Source organism: Chlorocebus sabaeus, chromosome 8 (genome assembly GCF_047675955.1).
Source record: "Chlorocebus sabaeus isolate Y175 chromosome 8, mChlSab1.0.hap1, whole genome shotgun sequence".
Classification (NCBI taxonomy): Eukaryota; Metazoa; Chordata; class Mammalia; order Primates; family Cercopithecidae; genus Chlorocebus; species Chlorocebus sabaeus.
This window is the reverse complement of record NC_132911.1, coordinates 100,443,353-100,461,434: the sequence shown is the minus strand read 5'-3', so window position 1 is coordinate 100,461,434 and position 18,082 is coordinate 100,443,353. Positions and strand designations below refer to the sequence as shown.

The 18,082-nt window shown below is 39.9% G+C and overlaps 1 protein-coding gene across 2 annotated transcripts in view; it reads right to left on the bottom strand.

Annotated features, from left to right (window-relative positions):
• Positions 1-18,082, bottom strand: part of CPQ (carboxypeptidase Q) — a 509,668-nt gene that overhangs the window by 472,493 nt on the left and 19,093 nt on the right. Inside the window, exon 2 of one of the 2 annotated variants that reach the window (XM_073018231.1) lies at positions 14,643-14,758. The exons of the other annotated variant lie outside the window; for it this stretch is intronic. The gene's annotated coding sequence lies outside the window, so the exon portion shown is untranslated. The remainder of the gene's footprint in view (positions 1-14,642; positions 14,759-18,082) is intronic. 2 annotated transcript variants of the gene reach the window in all.

Below are 18,082 nucleotides of genomic sequence, written 5' to 3'. Positions count from 1 at the left end.
AATTTGACATTAATGAGATGTAAATGAGTGTATTTATCAGTCTCAATAAACCCACAAAAGTGTTTCAACCAGAACATCATTAAGGACAGGGGGGAAAATGTTCAGGAAATACATGCATCTCAGTTCTTTCTATTTCTCAGACTCCTTTCTTCTTCAGAACTTTGTGTCCAACTTGGTTTTCCACTGGGAAGAATCCAAGCTGTAATGTCAGCTTTGGGTATCTTGCCAACGTTGAAAATTTTGAGATACCCTAAAAATGGTTGACATACTGCATTACCTACTAAAACAGATTCCCTATGATTAGTTTTGCTGCTTCTAGTTGAACAATTACTTTTTAGAAATAAGACTAAGTTTTTATTACAAGATAATATCCCCCACTCCTCCACCTCCACTTTCTTAAAAGCAATAGAAAAGTCTTGTCACGGGTTTGTTTTTAATTTCTCTTTTCTAACCATCATTTTCCTCAGTTACAGCTCTAACTTTAGCATTTTGTTGGGATTTATTCGATATGATATTTGAGCCACTTCCCAACTAGCCAGACAATATAGTGTTCATACCACCCACAGCTATCTAGTCAGCTAATGTCACCTCCCAGCTTAGAGCCCTCAAATTGCACCCTATCTTGCTCAGAGTACAAGCTGAAGTCTTATGGATGTCCCACAAGTACCATCTTATGTTCAGACCTCATCTCTACTGAGGCAGGAGGATAGGGTCAGGAGGCAGGGATCCTAAGGCCAATTCACGCTGATTTCCTAGAACTAAATCAGAAGGAAAACCCCAACTTTCCACCGCCATGTAACAAAAGTATCAGAGGCTACTACTCCCTTTGCAACACCCCCCTTCTGCCCTCAGATGAAAAATGGAAAGTACCTCTGATTTGTCCCCTCCCACCACCAATCAGGCTGGTCACAGGCCTAGTCTTCATTTGCATAGGGGTGTAACTTTGTAAACACTTCAGCCTCTGATTGATCATGAATGGTGACCAATCAGACTGGTCACGGGCCACTACTTCATTTATGTAGGATGTAACTGAGTAACCAATGGGAAACCTCCAGATGGCATTTAAACCCCAGAAAATTCTGTAACCACTTCTCTTGAGCGGCTTGCTGAAGTCTGCTGTCATTCTGTGGAGTGTACTTTCATGTCAATAAATCTGTGCTTCCGTTGCTGCATTCTTTCATTGCTTTGTGTGTGTTTTGTCCAATTCTTTGTTCAAAATGCCAAGAACCTGGATGACTCCTAGTCAAGACTCTCCACTGGTAACATCTACCACTCCCCTCCTCTGCTCCAGTCACTCTGGCCTCTTTGCTGAAGGGCAATATTCTGATCTTAGTACCTTGGTACTAACTGTTCTTCTGCCCCACACACTCTTACCCAGAGTGAAAGTACACCTTCATCTTTGTTGAAAAATCTTTGCTATTTGGGTGATGGTTATGCTTGAAGCCCAAACCTCACTGTTAAACACTATATGTATGTAACAAACCCACACATGTACCCCCCGAATCTAATATTTAAAAAAAAATTTTAAAGAAACAACATTGACTTCTCAAAGAAGCACTCCTTGATCACCACCCTCCCCCCACCGCCCTCTTTTTTTTTAAATTGAGACAGAGTCTTGCTCTGTCTCCCAGACTGGAGTAAAGTGATGTGATCTCGGCTCACTGCAGCCTCCACCTCCCAAGTTCAAGGAATTTTCATGCCTCAGCCTCCAGAGTATCTAGGATTACAGTCACGCACCACCAAGCCCAGCTAATTTTTGTATTTTTAGTAGAGATGGGGTTTTGCCATCTTGGCCAGGCTGGTCTCGAACTCCTGCACTCAAGTGATCTAACCAACCTATTTAAAACTGAAACAACTCCCCAATCCTAGCAATCGTTTTCCAACTCCTTTGCTTTATTTTTTGCATAGAATATGCCACCTCCAAGCATGCTATAAAATTAATTTATCCATTTGGCTCATTGTCTCAATTTCCAGTCTAGAATGGAAATTCCATCACAGCAGGGATATTTCTCTTCTGTTCTGTTCACTGTTATATCCCCAGTACCTAGAATAGTGCTGAGTATATGGCAGGTCCCAGGGCTGCTGCACAGAACCTGGCTGACTATGTACTATACAACCTCACAGGACACCATTCCCATGGTTTTGGAGTGGTACAATGGGGTAGCCCTGTCAAGGAACAAAGTATTTGCTTACTACCTACTTTATGATCTCTAAAATAACAACTTTCACAGATGGTTTAAGAACCCCATGAAGCTTTTTTTATTTTTGCCTCCTTTATGTTTTCATAGTTTACTTTTATTACATAGAAAGCTGGGGTTGGACATTGCACAGAGAGATAATTATCTGATTCTATCAAAGGAGAAATACTTCTCTATTTCACCTAAATCTTTAATAATCCTCTAAATCATGAGACCTGATAGGATCTAATTGTTTCTGCCAGGCCCCTAAAAATCATATTAATGAACTATCACTCAAGCTAAACACTTTTTTTTAGTTGCCCCAAGTTTTCAACTTTCTCATCAAAATGAAAGACATGTAAAAGTAGTTCTTCAAAGAGATTCTACAGGTAAATTAACTGAGAACTAGGAAAGAATCTAAAATGCTAAACCTTCAAATATTCCACAAATACAAACCAAGGAGAAGTTGGCAACTATGTTCTTTTCTCTTTTTTCCTAATCTTTTAGAAATGAGTTGCAGATTCTTCAAATGATCCTTCATTAATTCCAAGCACTAGAATTACTTGGAAGAATATTCGTTCAAATTTAATGTATTACAATAAACCTCAAATTGATATTTCCTTGTTGTAGCTGCCAAACTTTAGGTAGGCCATTTGTTTTTCTTTTGTTTTGCATAATTCACATGGATTTGACAACACAATGGTTGGTACTGTAGTGAAGCAACACATCCTGAGAGGATATTCTTGGCAAGTTAAGAGCTGAATAAGATTACAAATGCTACTTTACACTATAGCTTTTACAATTTACAGTGGAACACTAAAATTTTGAAAGATGAGAATTATGTTTACTCTCTCAGACATACTTGCATATGCTTTACACACACGCACACTTTTTTATAAGTACTCTAAATCTTAAACTTCTGTAATTGTATTCCTAATAGTTCCAGCCACCACAATGCTGAGAACAAAGCAGGAATTCAAAATAAATATTTGTAGACCAGTGTATCACTGGTTGACAAAAAGACATAAGATTATCAAGTACAAGGAAAGGAGCTACAGTAAAATACCCTAAGTTTTTTAAATTACAGTTTTTATGTTGGGATCATTGTAGATTCACACTGAGTTATAAGAAAAAATACAGAGAGATTCTATGTAACCTTTCCCCAGTTTCCCCAATGCAGCATCCTACAAAACTACAGTACTTTATCAGAAGCAGGATACTGCCATTGAGACAGTCAAGACATAGAGCATGTCTATCACCACAAGGATCCATTCTGCTGTTCTTTCACATGAATCCCTCTACTCCCACCCCCACCCAAACTCCTTAAATCCTGGCAACCACTAATTTCTTATTCATTTCTATAATTCCATCATTGAAAGAATGTTATATAAATAGAAACGTGTATATAACCGTTATGATTTTTTTCTCAGCAGAATTTCCTAAAGATTCTTCCAGGTCATTGCCTATATAAATAGTCTTTTCCTCTTTACTGCTGAGTAGTATTCTATAGTATGGATATATCACAGTTTGTTTAACCATTCATCAATTTAAGGACAACTGGATTCTTTCCATTTTGGCTATAACAAATAAAGCTATTATAAACATTAGTGGAAGGCTTTTATCATTAGATAATGTCTACTGTCTCTGGTAATTTTCTTTCATCTGAAGTCTACTTTATCTGATATTAATATATCTACTTTCCTTTGATTGATCTTTGCATGACACCATCTATCCTCATTATTTGTGGATTCCATATTTGCTAATTTGCCTACTCACTAAAATGTATTTGTAACCCCAAAATCATACTTGCATTGCTTTTGCAGTCATTTGTGCACAAGGACAGTGCAGCTAAAAAAATAAAAAATAAAAAAATTGAGTCACTCCATATACATGTTCCTAGCCAAGGTCAAATATTTTGCCTTTTTTTTTTTTTTAATTTATTTATTATTATTATACTTTAAGTTGTAGGGTACATGTGCACAACGTGCAGGTTTGTTACATATGTATACTTGTGCCATGTTGGTGTGCTGCACTCATCAACTCGTCATTTACATCAGGTATAACTCCCAATGCAATCCCTCCCCCCTCCCCCCTCCCCATGATAGGCCCCGGTGTGTGATGTTCCCCTTCCCGAGTCCAAGTGATCTCATTGTTCAGTTCCCACCTATGAGTGAGAACATGCGGTGTTTGGTTTTCTGTTCTTGTGATAGTTTGCTAAAAATGATGGTTTCCAGCTGCATCCATGTCCCTACAAAGGACACAAACCTATCCTTTTTTATGGCTGCATAGTATTCCATGGTGTATATGTGCCACATTTTCTTAATCCAATCTGTCACTGATGGACATTTGGGTTGATTCCAAGTCTTTGCTATTGTGAATAGTGCTGCAATAAACATACGTGCGCATGTGTCTTTATAGCAGCATAATTTATAATCCTTTGGGTATATACCCAGTAATGGGATGGCTGGGTCATATGGTACATCTAGTTCTAGATCCTTGAGGAATCGCCATACTGTTTTCCATAATGGTGGAACTAGTTTACAATCCCACCAACAGTGTAAAAGTGTTCCTATTTCTCCACATCCTCTCCAGCACCTGTTGTTTCCTGACTTTTGAATGATCGACATTCTAACTGGTGTGAGATGGTATCTCATTGTGGTTTTGATTTGCATTTCTCTGATGGCCAGTGATGATGAGCATTTTTTCATGTGTCTGTTGGCTATATGAATGTCTTCTTTTGAGAAATGTCTGTTCATATCCTTTGCCCACTTTTTGATGGGGTTGTTTGTTTTTTTCTTGTAAATTTGTTTGAGTTCTTTGTAGGTTCTGGATATTAGCCCTTTGTCAGATGAGTAGATTGCAAAAATTTTCTCCCATTCTGTAGGTTGCCTGTTCACTCTGATGGTAGTTTCTTTTGCTGTGCTGAAGCTCTTTAGTTTAATGAGATCCCATTTGTCAATTTTGGCTTTTGCTGCCGTTGCTTTTGGTGTTTTAGACATGAAGTCTTTGCCCATGCCTATGTCCTGAATGGTACTACCTAGGTTTTCCTCTAGGATTTTTATGGTATTAGGTCTAACATTTAAGTCTCTAATCCATCTTGAATTAATTTTTGTATAAGGAGTAAGGAAAGGATCCAGTTTCAGCTTTCTACTTATGGCTAGCCAATTTTCCCAGCACCATTTATTAAATAGGGAATCCTTTCCCCATTTCTTGTTTCTCTCAGGTTTGTCAAAGATCAGTTGGCTGTAGATGTGTGGTATTATTTCTGAGGACTCTGTTCTGTTCCATTGGTCTATATCTCTGTTTTGGTACCAGTACCATGCTGTTTTGGTTACTGTAGCCTTGTAGTATAGTTTGAAGTCAGGTAGCGTGATGCCTCCAGCTTTGTTCTTTTGACTTAGGATTGTCTTGGAGATGCGGGCTCTTTTTTGGTTCCATATGAACTTTAAAGCAGTTTTTTCCAATTCTGTGAAGAAGCTCATTGGTAGCTTGATGGGGATGGCATTGAATCTATAAATTACCTTGGGCAGTATGGCCATTTTCACGATATTGATTCTTCCTATCCATGAGCATGGTATGTTCTTCCATTTGTTTGTGTCCTCTTTGATTTCACTGAGCAGTGGTTTGTAGTTCTCCTTGAAGAGGTCCTTTACATCCCTTGTAAGTTGGATTCCTAGGTATTTTATTCTCTTTGAAGCAATTGTGAATGGAAGTTCATTCCTGATTTGGCTCTCTGTTTGTCTGTTACTGGTGTATAAGAATGCTTGTGATTTTTGCACATTAATTTTGTATCCTGAGACTTTGCTGAAGTTGCTTATCAGCTTAAGGAGATTTTGGGCTGAGACAATGGGGTTTTCTAAATATACAATCATGTCATCTGCAAACAGGGACAATTTGACTTCTTCTTTTCCTAACTGAATCCCCTTGATTTCTTTCTCTTGCCTGATTGCCCTAGCCAGAACTTCCAACACTATGTTGAATAGGAGTGGTGAGAGAGGGCATCCCTGTCTTGTGCCAGTTTTCAAAGGGAATTTTTCCAGTTTTTGCCCATTCAGTATGATATTGGCTGTGGGTTTGTCATAAATAGCTCTTATTATTTTGAGGTACGTTCCATCAATACCGAATTTATTGAGCATTTTTAGCATGAAGGGCTGTTGAATTTTGTCAAAAGCCTTTTCTGCATCTATTGAGATAATGATGTGGTTCTTGTCTTTGGTTCTGTTTATATGCTGGATTATGTTTATTGATTTGTGAATGTTGAACCAGCCTTGCATCCCAGGGATGAAGCCCACTTGATCATGGTGGATAAGCTTCTTGATGTGTTGCTGAATCCGGTTTGCCAGTATTTTATTGAGGATTTTTGCATCGATGTTCATCAGGGATATTGGTCTAAAATTCTCTTTTTTTGTTGTGTCTCTGCCAGGCTTTGGTATCAGGATGATGTTGGCCTCATAAAATGAGTTAGGGAGGATTCCCTCTTTTTCTATTGTTTGGAATAGTTTCAGAAGGAATGGTACCAACTCCTCCTTGTACCTCTGGTAGAATTCAGCTGTGAATCCATCTGGTCCTGGACTTTTTTTGGTTGGTAGGCTATTAATTATTGCCTCAATTTCAGAGCCTGCTATTGGTCTATTCAGGGATTCAACTTCTTCCTGGTTTAGTCTTGGAAGAGTGTAAGTGTCCAGGAAATTATCCATTTCTTCTAGATTTTCCAGTTTATTTGCATAGAGGTGTTTATAGTATTCTCTGATGGTAGTTTGTATTTCTGTGGGGTCGGTGGTGATATCCCCTTTATCATTTTTAATTGCGTCGATTTGATTCTTCTCTCTTTTCTTCTTTATTAGTCTTGCTAGTGGTCTGTCAATTTTGTTGATCTTTTCAAAAAACCAACTCCTGGATTCATTGATTTTTTGGAGGGTTTTTTGTGTCTCTGTCTCCTTCAGTTCTGCTCTGATCTTAGTTATTTCTTGCCTTCTGCTAGCTTTCGAATGTGTTTGCTCTTGCTTCTCTAGTTCTTTTAATTGCAATGTTAGAGTGATAATTTTAGATCTTTCCTGCTTTCTCTTGTGGGCATTTAGTGCTATAAATTTCCCTCTACACACTGCTTTAAATGTGTCCCAGAGATTCTGGTATGTTGTATCTTTGTTCTCATTGGTTTCAAAGAACATCTTTATTTCTGCCTTCATTTCGTTATGTACCCAGTAGTCATTCAGGAGCAGGTTGTTCAGTTTCCATGTAGTTGAGCGGTTTTGATTGAGTTTCTTAGTCCTGAGTTCTAGTTTGATTGCACTGTGGTCTGAGAGACAGTTTGTTATAATTTCTGTTCTTGTACATTTGCTGAGGAGTGCTTTACTTCCAATTACGTGGTCAATTTTGGAGTAAGTACGATGTGGTGCTGAGAAGAATGTATATTCTGTTGATTTGGGGTGGAGAGTTCTATAGATGTCTATTAGGTCTGCTTGCTGCAGAGATGAGTTCAATTCCTGGATATCCTTGTTAACTTTCTGTCTCGTTGATCTGTCTAATGTTGACAGTGGAGTGTTGAAGTCTCCCATTATTATTGTTTGGGAGTCTAAGTCTCTTTGTAAGTCTCTAAGGACTTGCTTTATGAATCTGGGTGCTCCTGTATTGGGTGCATATATATTTAGGATAGTTAGCTCTTCCTGTTGAATTGATCCCTTTACCATTATGTAATGGCCTTCTTTGTCTCTTTTGATCTTTGATGGTTTAAAGTCTGTTTTATCAGAGACTAGTATTGCAACCCCCGCTTTTTTTTGTTCTCCATTTGCTTGGTAAATCTTCCTCCATCCCTTTATTTTGAGCCTATGTATGTCTCTGCGTGTGAGATGGGTCTCCTGAATACAGCAGACTGATGGGTCTTGACTCTTTATCCAGTTTGCCAGTCTGTGTCTTTTAATTGGAGCATTTAGTCCATTTACATTTAAGGTTAAGATTGTTATGTGTGAACTTGATCCTGCCATTATGATATTAACTGGTTATTTTGCTCGTTAGTTGATGCAGTTTCTTCCTAGCCTCGATGGTCTTTACATTTTGGCATGTTTTTGCAATGGCTGGTACCGGTTGTTCCTTTCCATGTTTAGTGCTTCCTTCAGGGTGTCTTGTAAGGCAGGCCTAGTGGTGACAAAATCTCTAAGCATTTGCTTATCTGTAAAGGATTTTATTTCTCCTTCACTTATGAAACTTAGTTTGGCTGGATATAAAATTCTGGGTTTAAAATTCTTTTCTTTAAGAATGTTGGATATTGGCCCCCACTCTCTTCTGGCTTGAAGAGTTTCTGCCGAGAGATCTGCTGTTAGTCTGATGGGCTTCCCTTTGTGGGTAACCCGACCTTTCTCTCTGGCTGCCCTTAAGATTTTTTCCTTCATTTCAACTTTGGTGAATCTGGCAATTATGTGTCTTGGAGTTGCTCTTCTCGAGGAGTATCTTTGTGGCGTTCTCTGTATTTCCTGGATTTGAATGTTGGCCTGCCCTACTAAGTTGGGGAAGTTCTCCTGGATGATATCCTGAAGAGTGTTTTCCAACTTGGTTCCATTTTCCCCCTCACTTTCAGGCACCCCAATCAGACGTAGATTTGGTCTTTTTACATAATCCCATACTTCTTGCAGGCTTTGTTCATTTCTTCTTCTTCTTTTTTCTTTTGGTTTCTCTTCTCGCTTCATTTCATTCATTTGATCCTCAATCGCTGACATTCTTTCTTCCAGTTGATCAAGTCGGTTACTGAAGCTTGTGCATTTGTCACGTATTTCTCGTGTCATGGTTTTCGTCTCTTTCATTTCGTTTATGACTTTCTCTGCATTCATTACTCTAGCCATCAATTCTTCCACTTTTTTTCCAAGATTTTTAGTTTCTTTGTGCTGGGTACGTAATTCCTCCTTTAGCTCTGAGAAATTTGATGGACTGAAGCCTTCTTCTCTCATCTCATCGAAGTCATTCTCCGTCCAGCTTTGATCCGTTGCTGGCGATGAGCTGCGCTCCTTTGCCGGGGGAGATGCGCTCCTATTTTTTGAATTTCCAGCTTTTCTGCCCTGCTTTTTCCCCATCTTTGTGGTTTTATCTGCCTCTGGTCTTTGATGATGGTGATGTACTGATGGGGTTTTGGTGTAGGTGTCCTTCCTGTTTGATAGTTTTCCTTCTAACAGTCAGGACCCTCAGCTGTAGGTCTGTTGGAGATTGCTTGAGGTCCACTCCAGACCCTGTTTGCCTGGGTATCAGCAGCAGAGGCTGCAGAAGATAGAATATTTCTGAACAGCGAGTGTACCTGTCTGATTCTTGCTTTGGAAGCTTCCTCTCAGGGGTGTACTCCACCCTGTGAGGTGTGGGGTGTCAGACTGCCCCTAGTGGGGGATGTCTCCCAGTTAGGCTACTCAGGGATCAGGGACCCACTTGAGCAGGGAGTTTGTCCCTTCTCAGATCTCAACCTCCGTGTTGGGAGATCCACTGCTGTCTTCAAAGCTGTCAGACAGAGTCGTTTGCGTCTGCAGAGCTTTCTGCTGCGTTTGTTATTGTTTACTGTGCCGTGTCCCCAGAGGTGGAGTCTACAGAGACAGGCAGGTTTCCTTGAGTTGCTGTGAGCTCCACCCAGTTCGAGCTTCCCAGCAGCTTTGTTTACCTACTTAAGCCTCAGCAATGGCGGGCGCCCCTCCCCCAGCCTCGCTGCTGCCTTGCCGGTAGATCACAGACTGCTGTGCTAGCAATGAGGGAGGCTCCGTGGGTGTGGGACCCTCCCGGCCAGGTGTGGGATATGATCTCCTGGTGTGCCTGTTTGCTTAAAGCGCAGTATTGGGGTGGGAGTTACCCGATTTTCCAGGTGTTGTGTGTCTCAGTTCCCCTGGCTAGGAAAAGGGATTCCCTTCCCCCTTGCGCTTCCCAGGTGAGGCAATGCCTCGCCCTGCTTCAGCTCTCGCTGGTCGGGCTGCAGCAGCTGACCAGCACCGATCATCTGGCACTCCCCAGTGAGATGAACCCAGTACCTCAGTTGAAAATGCAGAAATCACCGGTCTTCTGTGTCGCTCGCGCTGGGAGTTGGAGACTGGAGCTGTTCCTATTCGGCCATCTTGCTCCCTATTTTGCCTTCTTGTTTTAGCTCTCAGGCTGTAAACAACTGTTCTCACAGTTTATTTAGTGCCACAGTTTTGATATGTTTGTACTTTTTGTTGGTGATTTTACTGTTTAAAATGGCCTCAAGCATATACATTTACAATCACATTAGCCAGTTGATATGGTTTGGCTCTGTGTCCCCACCCAAATCTCTTGTCGAATTGTAATCCCTAAGTGTCAGTGGAGGGGCCTAGTGGGAGGTGACTGGATCATGGGGGTGGATTTCTCCCTTGCTATTCTCGTGACATTAAGTTAGTTCTCACAAGATCTGATGGTTTAAATGTGTGTGGCACTTCCTTCTTCACTCTCTCTCTCCTGCTCTGCCATGATGAAGATGTGCTTTCTTCTTCTTCACCTTCCACCATGATTGTAAGTTTCCTGCAGCCTCCCAGTCTTGCTTCTGTATAGCCCATGAAACAGTCAATTAAACCTCTTTTCTTCATAAATTACCCAGTCTCTGGTAATTCTTCATAGCAGTATGAGAACAAACTAATACAAAAGTATAATGATTTTCACCTTACCTGTCAAACATAATTAAGAAAACTCAAGAGGAAAGAAAAGCCAATGTATTTACCAATATATTTGTTTGCCATGTTCTTTCTTTCCTTCCTAACGTTTGTTCCATAGTTTTTTTGTTTGTTTGTTTTGACAGAATTTTGCTCTTGTTGCCCAGGCTGGAGTGCAATGGCATAATCTTAACTCACCACAATCTCTGCCTCCTGGGTTCAAGCAATTCTCCTGCCTCAGCCTCCCAAGTAGCTGGGACTACAGGTATGCACTACCATGCCCGGCTAACTTTTGTATTTTTAGCAGAGATGGGGTTTCTCCATGTTGGTCAGGCTGGTCTCAAACTCCCGACCTCAGGTGATACACCCACCTCGGCCTCCCAAAGTGCTGGGATTACAGACGTGAGCCACCGTGCCCAGCCATAGTTCCTTTTTTTATCATTTCATTTCTCTTTAGAGAACTTATTTTAGCTATTCTTTTAGGGTAGGTCTGCTTGAGCATGTTTTCTTTTATCTGAGAATGTCTTGATTTCTCCTTCTTTCCTGCAGAATATGTTTCTGGATACAAGGTTCTGGGCTGACAGCTATTTTCTTTCAGCACCTAAAACATATTGTGCCATTCCTCAGAGCTTGCAGTGAGCCAAGATCACGCCACTGCACTCCAGCCTGGGCAACAGAGTTAGACTATACGTCTCAAAAAAAAAAAAAATATATATATATATATATATATATATGCGCGCGCACACACACACACACACATATTGTGCCATTCCTTTCTGGACTTCATAATTTCTGATGAGAAATACACTTTCATTCAAATTGGTTTTTCCTTCCAGGTAAGGTGTTCATTTTCTCTGGCTGAGTTCAAGATTTTGTTCTTTGTCTTTAGTTTTAAGAAGTTTAATTATAATGCCTGTTGGTGGGAACCTCTTTGGGTTCATCCTATTGGAGGTTCACTCAGCTTCATGAATCTACAGGTTTATGTCTTACCAAATTTGGAATGTTTTCAGCTACTATTTCTTTGTGTGCTTTTTTCAACCATGATCTCTTTTTGCTTCCCTTTTGTGATGATGACATGAATGTTAGATATTTTCTTATGAAGGTTGAGTATCCCTTATCCAAAAATGTTTGGGACCAGAAATATTTCAGATTTTGGACTGTTTCTGATTTGGGAATATTTTCATTATACTTACTGGTTCAGTATCTCTAACCTGAAAATCCAAAGTCTGAAATGCTCCAATGAGCATTTCCTAAAAGTTTCGAAAGTGGAAGCATTTCAGAGTTCAGATTTTCAGATGAGGGATAATCAACTCATAGTACCACAGCTCCCCAAGGGTCTGATCATTTTATTTTTCAGTGTATTTTTTTCTGTGTTTCAAATGGAGCTATTTCTATTGCTCTATCATCCAGTCCACTTATTCTTTTCATCTCTTCCTTCATTCTGCTGTTGAGCCCATTCACTGAGATGTTTATTTTGCTTATAGTATTTTTCAGTTATAAAATTTGCATTTTATTCTTCTTTGCATCTTCTGTTTCTTTGCTGAGACCTTCTATTTCTTTTCTGGGGCTTTCTACATTATCATTTGTTTCAAGCATGCTTGTAACTGCTTGTGAAAGCATTTTTATCGGGCTGCTTTAAAATCTGTTTCAGATAATTCTAAAATCTCTGTGATCTTGGTGTTGGCATCTATTACTTGTTTTTTTCATTGAGTTTGAGATTTTCTAGTTCTTCTTATGACAAGTAATTTTCAATTGAAACCCGGATATTTATATTATGTTATGAGACTCCACATCCATTTTAGTTGGCTTTCTCTGACGCTACTGCAGGGGCAATGGAGGGTGGGAGGTGTCACTGCCTCATCAATACCAGATAGAGGGACAAGTCCAGGTTCTCTAGTTGGCCTTCATTGACACTCAAGGAGGGGGAGAGTCTCCTCATACATTCTGAGTGAGAGTGAGAGTCGTAGATCCTCCATGTGGTATCCACTGACGCTGTGTTAAGAGGGCCTCATTACTTCTGGAAAATAGTAAAAGTCCACTAGATCTCCTCTGACATCATGCCAGCAGGGCAAAGGAGAGGTGCATTTTTGTCAATTAGGCCACAAGTCCAAGATCCTCGCATGGTCTCTAATGACACCACAAGTGGGGATGTGGTGGGGATGGCAGGAGGCTCATCACCGGCTGATGGGAAGGAAAGACCTCTACTTGGTCTTCTCTGACCCTACCCTGGCAGGGATGTTCAAATACCTCATCACAGCCTTATAAGAGTAGACATCTAAGATACTCACTCAGTCTTTGCTGAATACATAAGGGTGGGGCCAGAATTTTTTCTGTGTTTGTTTGGAAGAGAGTGGTTACTTTCTAAAAGTTTTGTCTTGCTAGATTATCCCTTTATGGGTCCTTTGTTAGAGAAAACAGGCTTTTGTTGGAGTTTTTTTTTTTTTTTTTTTTTTTTGTCTGCACCATTGGCATCTCCAAGTTGCCCACTTGTTCAGCTCTAAGTCTGAGATATACAAAGCAAAAAGAAAAACCCAGAGAAGTCAGTAATGTGTCATTCCTCAGGTCCCGAGGTCTCTAGCTGGTTTGCCTTATTCTTTCCACCTTTCAGAGTTTTCTTACATTTGTTTTATATATATACTGTCAAGGGTTTTTAGTTGTACTTAGAAGACAAACAGGAAAAACTACATTTACTCCATCTTCCTGGAAATGGAAACTCTCCAACATGTTAATTTTTAACAACACACTATGTAAAATGCAAAATTTTCACAAAGCAAACATGAGTGTTAATATTTCCTTTCTACATGTTTCATTTTTTCCTGAATATGGTCTCCTCTGTGAATCCTTTTCTGAGCTACCCGAGTCAGAATAAATTACTCCCTTCTTCAGATGTCCACAAGCATATCATTTACTTTTCTGTAATGTTTTATAATCACCCAATGATCTCATCCTTGGTCATGTAATAAAGCAAATTGAAGATGAGAACCATGTCAGATTCATGTTTAGATTCTCAATATCTAAATGTCTGATTGCAGTCATACATTATGGTAACTTGCACAGTGTGGGGCAAACAATGGATATCCAATAAATATTTGTTGACTGAATAAATGAACAAATGAATATTTATTCAGCAGTTGCCCATATGTTCTAGAACTCAATAAGGATTTGTCTAACTGAACTAAATTGTTTCAACATCTGTCAGTCCAATCAATCCAAACTTATTTTTTCCCATGAGGAAAAGGGAAGCTCACAAACTATATCCAAAGTGTGATTATTGCAAATTAGTACTTTTCCCCAATTAATAATTAATCATCAGCAACTATTTTTTTATTTATACCCAGAACTGTCCATGCTACAAAAGAAGTAAAAGTCAGGATCCCTGCCCTCAGAAGCATCAAACATACTGTGGTGAATAAAAGATACATAATAATTAAAGGTAAATAATCATTAGTGAAATTGAAGTGTAAGAAAAATAGAGAACATAGGTGATCGGGATAATTAGAAAAGACTTCATATAAAAGACAGGACTTCAGACACACTTTGAAGGATAGCTAATATTTAGTTGGCAGAGAGGAGAGCAAAAAGAAGGGGATTTGGGGGTTGGGAACAATATAGAAAGATACAAAGATAGAAAGAAACATGGCCTAAGTGTGGGGACAGAGAGGTTCATTTAGACAAAGGAGATAAGGCTAGGTGTGGTGGCTCATGCCTGTAATCCCAGCACTTTGGGAAACCGAGGTGGGCAGATCATAAGGTCAGGAGTTTGAGATCAGCCTGGCCAACATAGTGAAACCCTGTCTCTACTAAAAACACAAAAAAATTAGCCGGACGTGGTGGCACACACCTGTAATCCCAGCTACATGGGAGGCTGAGGCAGGAGCATCACTTGAACCCGGGAGGCGGAGGTTGCAGTGAGCCGAGATCGTGCCACTGCACTTCAGCCCAGGTGACAGTGTGAGACTGAAAATTAGAGTTTCAAAATTAGAGAAATCAAAAAATCACCATCATCTGAACTACATTACAATTTATAAAAAGTTTTAAACATGCATTTTCTCATGTAAGCTACCAAATATCTTTAATAAAATGCAGAGGACGAATGTGAAGTGACTTTAATCTAGGTCTTCCGGCACTCACCCATGTAATACGCACACACCATTTACTCTCTGTAATGTTCAAATGGCGGGGGTAAATTTTTTTTTAGGAGAAGTGGGGGTGATGTTTCCCCAGTGAGATAACTCTGGCAATATTTAGAAAGCTAGATCAAAAAAGAGAGACTAGAAAGGCAGCAGTAAGGAAGAAGTAAATCTGGGAGGTATTTCAGAAGAAGATAGATGATTTGATAGAAGGGAAAGGAGGACAGTCAAAGCTAAGGTTTCTGACGTAGGCATTGAGGAAAACACTGATACCTCATCAAGGGAATCAGAAAACCTAAATGATGCCTAAAACTCCAGTTTGCTTTTTAACACTGAGTTCAGGAACTATATAGGCTTTAGAAAAGCAGGACAGAAGAGGAGCATCACGCCCGGGAGGCTCTTTTACTCACTCCTTCTGCTTCCTAACACATGGTGTACAATGAGAGCTGCTAAAACAAAAATAAAAACCTTTAGCCTCTTCAAAGTCTAGAGACCAAAAGCCATATTTGAAAGGCTACCTGGTCATCTCACCCACGATGGCTCTAGCCACCTTGTGATATATGAGTAGATATAGTTTTTGATTTACCAGCATACTTTCCCATGTTCTGGCTTTATTTTCTTTAGGATAGTCCTCTCTGATCCCCACACTCTGGTCTAGGTTGACTGTCAATCACAAAACCATTCCTCACCCTGTACTCTGCACCTAAACTACAGAGCTGGGATGACTCAAGTAAGGCAAATCAGAATCTTTCCTGACATTGGTATACAGTGTATTAACTATATTCTCTTATTTTCTGTATTCTTAATGTTCTGGCATCCAGGGACTTAATGGACCAGGAGGGACTGTCCCTCACAGCATTAGCTAATTTCTAGTGATAGCAAATAACACCCCTGTAACTGTGCCTTTCATACAGAAACTAGCCAATCCAAAGCCCATCCCACCACCATGACCTCCCTTATCAAATCCTCACACACTAAGTCAATATTCTCCTGCCTTTATAACCACAGGGCTAGATACCAGACGTCCTGCTAAAGAAATCTACACCCCAGAGCCCACGAAAATCATTCAAACTAGCCAAACCTGAGCCTGCTTGCCTGGACTCATCCATTCCTTTCCACAAACCCCAAAATAAAGGCTCTTTTACTCACTCCTTCTGCTTCCTAACTGACCCTGGTGCTTCCCTGTGTGGTCTGCATGGCATCGTGTGCTCCCATATCATAGGAGGTATGAGTAACAAATTATATATTCACTGGCAATTTTCTCCTGATCTCCTGGCTTCACTATACCTGAATAAAAATAAAACCTACATTTAAAATATATAGATGTTGGAAATAAAAGTTATTTCCACTGGGATTGCTGAAATGCGAACCTGGAGGTACCCATTTGCCTACCATATACTGAGAGCCTGTCTTTGGAATGAAAATAAGCAAGACAAGCTAATCCAAGAGATAGAGATCATAGGGAAAGAGATGAGCCTATATCATATTTGAACCCTGGAGAACCAGGCATGCCTAAATCCAGATGCACCTATGAACTTACTAATTATGAACATTACAAATTCTCTCATTTGGTTTAGTCCCATCTTAGTTGCATTACTTTCACTTGAAACCATATGTTCTGATTCAACATCTCCAAATTCATCACCTTCCCCTAAATCTTCCCTAACTCAGGATTTCCCTCTTTCTGTTAATGAAACCATAATTGTCCCTATAATTCAGGCTCAAGAGTGTAAAATCACCTATTCATTCCACACATATTCAATCAGTCATTAAATCTCATCATTCTGTTCTCCTGACATCTCTTTCTTCTGTTCCTACCAATACAAAGTTTATCACTTCCATTCATGTCTTCCTTATTTCTCTCACTTGGCAATAGCATCATATGTAGCTCATCTCAATTATCCCTTCTCTGAAATCTTTTATCGGCCCTAGCCAAACTACTCCCTTGCTCTGCTTTTTCCTTGCTTTTTCTCCCTTGCTTTTGCCTCTCCCTTTTCTGCCATTCTTTACCCCAGCTCTCCTACAATAATCTTGATTCAGCTCAAGCAAGATATTTTCCAGGATACCTTTCCTGACCTGCCCTTTATTCTCACAGGTCATGTTGAATGTACTATTCTACGGTTTCCTAGGACCCTCTGCTTACCTCCTTCAAAGTACCCCACGGTCTGAGTTTAAATAATCCAGAGCATATCACTAGACTTAAAGATTTTCAAGGGAAGCATTGCTGTCATATGGATGATCTAGCCAGTATATACTGAGAGCTTAAATAATGCTCTTGAGCTGCCCAAGTGAATTGTGTTTCCTTCATTCCTATATCATCATCATTCAGCCTGTGTGTGGTACAGCGGCAGCTAGATTCATGCTGCCTGTCCAGTGAAGGGCCTCCCCATCTCCAGTCTGTTTGTACTTCTATCCACACAAATGACCACTTCAGATTAATCTTGGCTCACAACCTTACTTGGTGGTTAATGATTTCAACAGCATTTTCATTAGCACCTTAGGATGCCTTTACCCTTACTCCTCACCTCCTTTCTTATTCCTCAAAGCTAATTTTGAATTTTCTCTGTGTTGGCTCCAGGGTACATAATGCCGTCATCTACATTCCCAAAATCATGCCACTATAAACTAAGGCTGTCTGACCTCAGTCATATCCTCTGCATTGCTGCACAACCCTTATATTTATCTTCAGTTGACACCTATCAAATTCTCCACAGCAGCTGTTATGAAATTTTTCCATTCTCTTTAAGCCTCAAATTTCACTCCTACTCCCCCTCATGCTCAGAAAAAGCTCTCCTCTTCTACATAACTGAAGAAACAATAGTATGACCATGACATGCTTTGTCTTTCTTCATCCTCACCTTAAAGTTCTTCTATCCCTTTACCTGTACAGTCATTCTGAGCTCCCATCCCAGTGAAAAAATTGCCCATCCTCCTTTCCAAAGCCAAATTCTCTGTTTGTACTGTACCAATTATCTAATTTTTCTCTTGTTCCTTTGCTCCTTCTCTTTACCAGATAGGAATGCTTAACTTTGGACCAAACAAGTATTATTTCATATTTCATTATTAGCTAGCATTTCTTGAGCATTTACAATGTGGCAAGTGTTCCTGTATTTTACATAGATCATTTCATTTAATTTTAACAATAACTTTC